This window comes from Zophobas morio, unplaced genomic scaffold (assembly GCF_036711695.1).
Source record: "Zophobas morio isolate AGI-343-1 ecotype UQ-CSIRO unplaced genomic scaffold, CSIRO_AGI_Zmor_V1 ptg000021l, whole genome shotgun sequence".
NCBI lineage: Eukaryota > Metazoa > Arthropoda > Insecta > Coleoptera > Tenebrionidae > Zophobas > Zophobas morio.
The window spans coordinates 23,739,889-23,749,198 of NW_026972126.1; positions in this window are offsets into that span (position 1 = coordinate 23,739,889).

Sequence of the window (9,310 nt, forward strand, 5' to 3'; positions counted from 1 at the left end):
ATCTTTTTTTTAAGAAACCTCAGGGACTCCAATTGTCCTTTTTGAAGCAGATGAAACCTTCTCAGGGGCCCAAAGTGTGTTTTTTTAAGAAAAGGAAACCTTCTCGGGGGTCCAGTCACTTGGTTCCGCGAATGCGAAATAGACATGTTTATAATCAACCAATTGTGAATTTCACCGTCAAGAATTAAAATAAAACGCAATGTTTTATATAATAAGCGGAAGTCGAAGCAATAAAACCGATGGTCGTTTTGTTTACAGTTTCTCTGTTTGACTCTCAGTATGCTGTTACGCTTGTCATCTTAAATTAAGAATGTTTATACATAAACGATTTTCAGTTGCCGTATACGTGAGTAAATCGTTTCGTTATTTTATTGATTATAAAAAATCAATATTCAAAACGACCCAATTCATTTTCCCGAAAATTTGAGAATATAATAATTTTATTCTTAGTATTACACTACATCTATCCCAACTGATATACGTGTCCTTGCAAAAATGTTGATGACGTCATCGCAATTTTTTTTTAAATTCCCACTACAAAAATCTAATGTGAAAAAAAAACATGATGGGCATGCAGTCGTCAAGTTTCCGACAGCGAGGGAAGTACTAAACTCTTTAGACCAATTTTTTTAAGAAAAGGAAACCTTCTCGGGGGTCCAAAGTGTCTTTTTTTTAAGAAAAAGGAACCTTCTCAGGGGCTCCAATTGTTCTTTTTAAAGAAAATGAAACTTTCTTGGGGATCCCAACGATATTTAAGATACTAAAACCTTCTCGGGCACCCAAAGTGTCTTTTTTTTAAGAAAAAGAAACCTTCTCGAGGACCCCAATTGTCATTTCTAAAGAAGATAAAACGTTCTCGGGGACCCAAACTGTCCTTTTTTAAGAAAAAGAAACTTTTTCAGGGGCGCCGATTGTCCTTTTTAAAGAAAATGAAACCTTCTCGGAAGCCAAAAGTGTCTTTTTTTTAAGAAAAAGAAACCATCTCAGGGGCTCCAATTGTCCTTTTTAAAGAAGATGAAACCTTCTCCGGGGTTACAACTTATTTTTTAAGATAGTAAAACCTTCTCGGGCACTCAAACTGTCTTTTTTAAGAAAAAGCAACCTTCTCGAAGACCTCAATTGTCCTTTCTAAAGAAGATAAAACGTTCTCGGGGACCCAAACTGTCTTTTCTTAAGAAAAAGAATCCTTCTCAGGGGCTCCGATTGTCTTTTTCAAAGAAGATGAAACCTTCTCGAGGACTCCAATGGTCCTTTTTGAAGCAGATGAAACCTTCTCAGGGGCCCAAAGTGTGTTTTTTTTAAGAAAAGGAAACCTTCTCGGGGGTCCAAAGTGTCTTTTTTTTAAGAAAAAGTAACCTTCTCAGGGGTTCCAATTGTTCTTTTTAAAGAAGATGAAACCTTCTCGGGTGTCCCAACGATATTTAAGATACTAAAACCTTCTCGGGCACCCAAAGTGTCTTTTTTTTTAAAAAAAAGAAACCTTCTCGAGGACCCCAAATGTCATTTCTAAAGAAGATAAAACCTTCTCGTGGACCCAAACTGTCTTTTTTTTAAGAAACCTTCTCAGGAACTCCAATTGTCCTTTTTGAAGCAGACGAAACCTTCTAAGGGGCCCAAAGTGTGTTTTTTTAAGAAAAAATAACCTTCTCAGGGGCTCCAATAGTTGTTTTTAAAGAAGATGAAACCTTCTCGGGGGTCCCAACGATATTTAAGATACTAAAACCTTCTCGGGCACCCAAACTGTCTTTTTTTAAGAAAAAGAAACCTTCTCGAGGACCCCAAATGTCATTTCTAAAGAAGATAAAACCTTCTCGGGGACCCAAACTGTCTTTTTTAAGAAACCTTCTCAGGGACTCCAATTGTCCTTTTTGAAGCAGATGAAACCTTCTCAGGGGCCCAAAGTGTGTTTTTTTTTAAGAAAAGGAAACCTTCTCGGGGGTCCAAAGTGTCTTTTTTTAAGAAAAAGTAACCTTCTCAGGGGCTCCAATTGTTCTTTTTAAAGAAGATGAAACCTTCTCGGGAGTCCCAACGATATTTAAGATACTGTTACGAAATACACCCTTACGCCGCCCCAGTACGACGCCTATGGCGGTCGAGAGCCTTCTGGACGTACGCACGGCGCTGATGGGTGAATCATCGCTGTTGACGGCCGAGAGGCGGGCGCATAAAGACAGGTCTGGAGCGTCTCGAAGCGGCGTCCAGGGGAGTCTCGAAGCGGAGTCGCGATGGATGTTCGTGAAGGATCTCGATCAGAGACTATGGGTTTAAATAGAGGCGACCGTAGGTAATGGATTCATTCATCCAGTGAAGACAGTCGAGAGCGCCGGATTAATTTCTGTACATATTCGTTGCAATAGATAGTGTTGTAATTCGAGCTAAAGAAATAAATATTTGAGTTTCACCAACGCCCGATTTATTATACGCCCGTCAATCGTAACACTGGTGTCAGAAGTGGGATTAATTGTGAAATAAATCGGGATTCGAATTTGTGTTGGTGCTACTAGGGGAGACCGGAACAAAGTGAACTTTCGAGAAAATTCTCTCGCGCGACGTCCGTCAAGACTCTAGAAGTTTCTAGAAGAAAATTTTATGCCGACTACCACAAGAGCGCAAACAGCCAACATGGAGGAACAACTGACCAAAATGATGAAAATCTTGAGCGAAAATCAAAGAATAATGGAAGAAAATAGAAAAGAAGATCGAAGAAGAATGGAAGAAAATCAAAGAATAATGGAAGAAAATAGAAAAGAAGATCGCAGAATAATGGAAGAAAATCAAAGAATAATGGAAGAAAGTAGAAAAGAAGATCGCAGAATAATGGAAGACAATCGAAGAATAATGGAAGAAAATCAAAGAATAATGGAAGAAAGTAGAAAAGAAGATCGAAGAATAATGGAAGAAAATCTAAAAGCTATGCAAACTACACTTTTGAACAGCCGAAGTGAAATCCTCCAAGTCATGCGAAATGAAGTGGACGAGGTGAGAAATGAAATGGAAAACAAGATCAAGGAGCTCGAAGAAAGGTTGCAAACATCACGACCTACAATTACGACCCCTGCAGAATTCAGTCCGGTGAGAGTTCAACCCCCTATTTTCGATGGGCAGACGTCGTGGACTACTTATAAGAAGCAATTTGAAGCTGCGGCCTTGTCGAATAGCTGGAATGACCAACAGAAAGCGACCGCTTTGGTAGTAGCACTACGAGGTGCAGCCCTGGAGATTCTACAGACATTATCAGAAGAGAACCAGAAGGACTATACCGCCTTGACGACCGCCCTTGAACTCAGATTTGGAGATGAACACCTCCGGCAAGTTTTCGTAGCGCAGCTTAAATCTAGGATTCAGAAGAGTAGTGAATCTCTTCAGGAGTTTGCGGCTGATGTTAAACGCTTGGTACACCTCGCCTATCCTGAAGCTCCGCAAGACTTCCAAGACAGACTGGCAGCAGAAACCTTCGTAAACGGCGTAAGAGATAGTGAGGTAAGAAGAGTCCTGCAAATCTCTGGGTTCAAGAAACCATCCGAGGCGCTGATTCGAGCGTTAGAAGTGGACGCCGCATACAACAGCTCACCTCGTTCCAACGTTAAGATACGAGGCATTGGGGTTGAGGGCGAAGTAAACCCTATTCAAGAGAGCCTCGACAAAATGAGCGAGAACTTTGAGAAACTCGCCCGCGAAATAATTGCTGAAATCAAGACGGGCAGTTCTAGACAACATGGAGGGCGCCTAGAATGTTACAGGTGTGGGCGTCAAGGGCATGTTAGGAGGGATTGCCGTGTTAGATCGCCAGCGCCGATGAGGAGATCGCAGCCGCGACCTCCTCTACATCACGAGCAGGAAAACTAAAGGCAGTCGGTACCTCGGGGCGCGTACTGGCTGCTAAAAGAGAAGCCCCAACTACTATAATGGTTAGAAGTATCGCGGGGAGCGTCGACAGTCCGACAATCAGCGGAAAAATCAATGGACGGGAATCAAAGATCATCATCGACACAGGAGCCGAAGTGTCCCTTGCACGCAGATCCAGGTTACAAAATTGCCAAATTAAATCAGTATGTACCGCCACGAATGTAAAGACGGTCACAGGAGAAACAACACCGGTTCTGGGTACAGCGGTGGTGAATGTAGAGCTCGGTCGACTCCGAATAAGGCATGAAGTTCTGGTGGCGGAAATCGCTGACGATTTCATTCTGGGTATGGACCTAATCAGCCGGTATGGTTTAATGATCGACCCAGAACAGAAAATTCTGCGTTTCGGAGCCGAAGAATTTGTGTTGGGACGTCCGAATGTGGAAGCTGCAACGGTCAGACTAGTGGTCTGTCAGACAACGAAGGTAGATGGTAATGCAGAAGTCATCGTCCCCGCCAGAGTAGAGACGAACCCCGGATACAGTTTGGGGATGGTGCAGCCGGCACGTGACTCGACCCACAAGCTCCTGATCGCGAGCACCCTAGTCAAAACCGATCGTGACATACCCTTACGTGTGGCAAACGTGTTTCCCAATGCAGTCAATATTAGAAAAGGGGAGATTATCGGAATGTGTGAGCCAGTCGCCCGAGTATTGAACTGCGAGGAAGAAGAAGTTGAGAATGAATCTTGGGAAGGGGATACCAAAGGCTTGGAGGTCAACTGGGACCAGCTGTCTGCTCGTGAGAGAAAACTGGCCAAAGGACTCATTCGTAGGCACCGTAATGTCTCCGCCTCAGAGGAGGAACCATTCGGGAAGACCAACATCGTAGAACACCGAATAAACACTGGTGACACGCAACCGATCCGTCAGGCTCCTCGAAGACTACCCCTAGCCAAACAAGAAGAAGCTACAAGACTACGTGGACGAACTGAAAGAGAAGTTGGTCAACGTGCATGAACTAGTGAGGGGCCGGATCAAGATTGCCAGTGACCGAATGAAGACCCGTTATGATGTGAAGGCCAACTGTGGCGGATTCCAGGAAGATGACTTAGTGTGGCTGTATAACCCGCGACGGAAGAAGGGACGTTGCCCAAAACTGGCTCCTGACTGGGAAGGTCCATACACTATCGTCACTAGAATAAATGACGTAGTTTATCGGATCCAACGTGGACCAAAGACGAAGATGAAGATCGTTCATCTCGATCGACTAAAACGGTACGAAGGAAACAACGAAGACGCTTCCGATCGGGACGATCGGATTTGAAGAGGGGGGCAGTGTTACGAAATACACCCTTACGCCGCCCCAGTACGACGCCTATGGCGGTCGAGAGCCTTCTGGACGTACGCACGGCGCTGATGGGTGAATCATCGCTGTTCACGGCCGAGAGGCGGGCGCATAAAGACAGGTCGGGAGCGTCTCGAAGCGGCGTCCAGGGGAGTCTCGAAGCGGAGTCGCGATGGATGTTCGTGAAGGATCTCGATCAGAGACTATGGGTTTAAATAGAGGCGACCGTAGGTAATGGATTCATTCATCCAGTGAAGACAATCGAGAGCGCCGGATTAATTTCTGTACATATTCGTTGCAATAGATAGTGTTGTAATTCGAGCTAAAGAAATAAATATTTGAGTTTCACCAACGCCCGATTTATTATACGCCCGTCAATCGTAACAATACTAAAACCTTCTCGAGGACCCCAAATGTCATTTCTAAAGAAGAGAAAACCTTCTCGGGGACCCAAACTGTCTTTTTTTAAGAAACTTTCTCAGGGACTCCAATTGTCCTTTTTGGAGCAGACGAAACCTTCTCAGGGGCCCAAAAGTGTGTTTTTTTTAAGAAAAAGTAACCTTCTCAGGGGCTCCAATTGTTCTTTTTAAAGAAGATGAAACCTTCTCGGGGGTCCCAACGATATTTAAGATACTAAAACCTTCTCGGGCACCCAAAGTGCCTTTTTTGAAGAAAAAGAAACCTTCTCGAGGACCCCAAATGTCATTTCTAAAGAAGATAAAACCTTCTCGGGGACCCAAACTGATATTGTAGATATTTCTTCCTTATTATATATATAATAGTGTTGTTATTACATTGTTATTATATTATTGTTTTCTTTATTGTATTCCAATGTTTTATTGTTGTAATTTTTCATTTCTATGTTATTATAAAATCAGTCTTATCTTAGCAAGTACTGTATAGTACCGGAAATGTTAAATGGGGTTTTGGTAATGACATACCCTCTAAGAGAAGAGAGGGTAGGCGGCGGGCGGGGCTAGTAGCTGCTAAGATAAGACTGATTTTGGCTAATGAGATTCCCTCTAAGAAAAAAGAGGGTGGGTGGGCGGGGCTAGTACCTGTTATTTTTTATGAATTTGAAAGTTTTGAGTGCCGCAGTGTTTTTTTTTTTCAATTCGGGAGACTCTTGGGTCCCTATGGTGTATTATTTTGGGATAGCATGGAGATTTTTTTTGTGAATTATTGTTTAAAAAAATTTGGGGGACTTTGGTGGAAGTAAATTTGGGAAGCCGTTTTTTTTTTGAAAAATTTAAAACAATTTTGAAATTCTAGGTATTTATCCGTCATTCTATATTTTTACTGAATTTCTTCAATCTATGAGTGTTTTTTGGAAAAAACTGAGTATCAATTAACCAATAGTCCTTTGCTCTGCGCTGAGAACACAAAATCAAACGTGCTAATAGTCGAATTCGGTTGAAGTATAAACACAAACAGTCGAAGTTAAGCATACACCGCGAAATTGAGTCTACATTTTTTCCCACTAGTTATCTGCTTTAAACATTCACATTAAAGACGCAGGGGTTGCAGGGATATTATTTACGCCACTTTATAGACGTTAATCTTCCACTGGCCATCAAATAAATGAAACTACATAATAATAATGAATTATTGCTACATAGTTTAGTAAATTTGTTTTTAATCCAACTTATATCAACTTATTTGTTTTCTTTGTCACCCTTCAAGTAGATTATCCACAAAACCGATGCCTCCAAAAACTCGTAAAGATATCTACTCCTCCTTCCAAATCCTCTACAACTTCTTTTACTGTGTAGGAGTTCTGTCTTTCTCCTTTGATTTAAAAAAGAGGGTCTACAGAACCCGAAAGAAGCACAAAATCATCAGCGCCCTAATTCTGATCTGCGTCATAACCTTACAAACCTTCCTAGTCTCGCACTGTTTTCCCATAAACCACCAAATCCCCAGCCTCGAGCTTCTCTTCAACCTGGACTCCTCCCTAACCTTCGCCTTACTAATCCTTCATTTCAACCGCAGCTGCCCCAAAATAATCAAACTGTTTAAAAAAATCGACACTTTTGACTCCAACGTCAAATTCACTTACGCCGGCACCATCGGACTCTTCAAATATGTCGTCGTCAACTTCGCCCTCCTGCTGGCTTTCTGCTGCATCGACACCATCGTCAATTCAAACTCCCAAACCCCTGCAAACAAAACGTGCCGCTTCAGCCTGCACAATTCCGCCTTTTCGAACGTCCTAGTCCGCGTGAGTTTCGCTTTTTTTGTCAAAGAGATACAAATGAGATTCGAATTTTTGGAAAACAAAAAAATATTCGTGGGGAATTTAGTGGAACTGGGTGAGGTTTGCAAAAGCGTGAATTCGCTTTACAGTTTCCCGTTGATGAGGAATTTCGGAAAAGTGTTTTTCGTCGTGACCACGAATATGCTTTATTGTATACGCGAGTCTTTTGCGACGCTGAATTTTTTTTCGGCTCTTGTTAACTGTTGTTGGTTGGGTTTTGCGTGCTTTGACGTCGTGTCGATAGTACAACCGATCGAGAATTTATACTCTACGGTAAGTTTTTTTTTGCTATTAATTGTGTGTATAGTGTGGTTTCAGATACGTAGGGTGAATTTAAAAATCGAGGAAATGAATAAAACGGATCCGCGTTTTAAACAAGTATTGTAATTTATAGTGTCTGCAAAAATTTTATTTATGTTGATATTTTTAGAGCCAACTGTTCAATTTGCACGTATTTTTGAATAACGTAAAATTCACACTTGCAGGCATTTTTCCTTTAGATTATTCGCTTGTGTTTGCGGTAAGTGAAGATATTGTTGTTTACGACATTGTCTAGGTTTTATTTTTTAGATATTCGGGGGAAGCATTACTTACATAATTTATCTAATGCAATTTAATGCTTTGCCAGATTAAGTTGTGTTTGTGTTTATCACTAACAAAAACTAAATGTATATTACTAAACAAGTAATAAATTTATAACAATCCACTTAGTGGTTCATTACGTGTTTACCCAGCAGTTGAAACATTGATTTTCCTGATGGCACAACAAACCCCCAAAGACATCTACTCCTCTTTTCACATACTGTATAAATTTTTTCACTGCGTAGGAATTTTACCGTTCGATTTCGACTCAAAAAGACGAATTTATCGGACGCAAAATAAACGTAAATTGATTAGTTTCGTCACGTTGACAATCATGATTGGTCTACAAATTTACTTGATTTCGTGTTTTTGTTTTCCATTGCACGAGTTTACACCAAGTCTACAGATCCTCCTGTACTTGGACTGTTCCATAATTTATGCTTTGTTGTGCTTTTTTTGCAATCAAACAAGTCCTAAACTCATCGTTCTCTTCAAGAAAATTGCAAACTTTGACAGAAACGTCAAGTTCATCTATGTTACTAATACCAACTGGTTGCTCAAATACTTTGTCCTAAACTGTACTGTATTTCTGATTCATGTGTTCGTCGAAGTCGGGCTACGTTTAACCCACCAGATACCCATACACACTCTGTGCCTAGTCGGCATTTACCAGTCCAACTTAGCCAACGTGTTAGTACGCACAACTTTCGGCTTTTTTATAAACGAAATAACCCTAAGAGTGCGATTTTTCGAAAAAAATCTAACCGAAAACACGACAGTGTTTCTAGGAGATGTGGTCGACCTCAAACAACTGTGTAAAGAAGTTAATTGGTTGTACAATTTTCCTTTGGCGCGAAATTTTGGACGAATTTTCGTTTTTTTGACAGTATATTTGTTTTTTTTTGCAACGACGAAGTTTCATGGTAAGACGACGTTGTTGGTTTTAGTGAATGTCTGCTTTTTTTGTTTGCTCTTCTGCGAGGGTTTGCTGATCGTGCGACCCGTCCAAAGTCTGTGCACTAAAGTAAATATTTTGGGTTATTTTTGGTTTTGCAAGTACTTGGTTTGGTTTTTAGATTCAGGCAATGAATTCAAAAATTGAGGTTGTGAGTAGACAAGACCGGAAATTCAAGCAGGTTGGTGTAAGTAAATGAAATATTTTCTTCTTTGACTTGAAATTTTAGAGTGAACGGTTTCATCTCCATGTTTGTTTAAGCGACGTGAAGTTTGTTATTGCGGGATTTTTGCGCCTGGATTATTCGATAATGTTTACGGTAA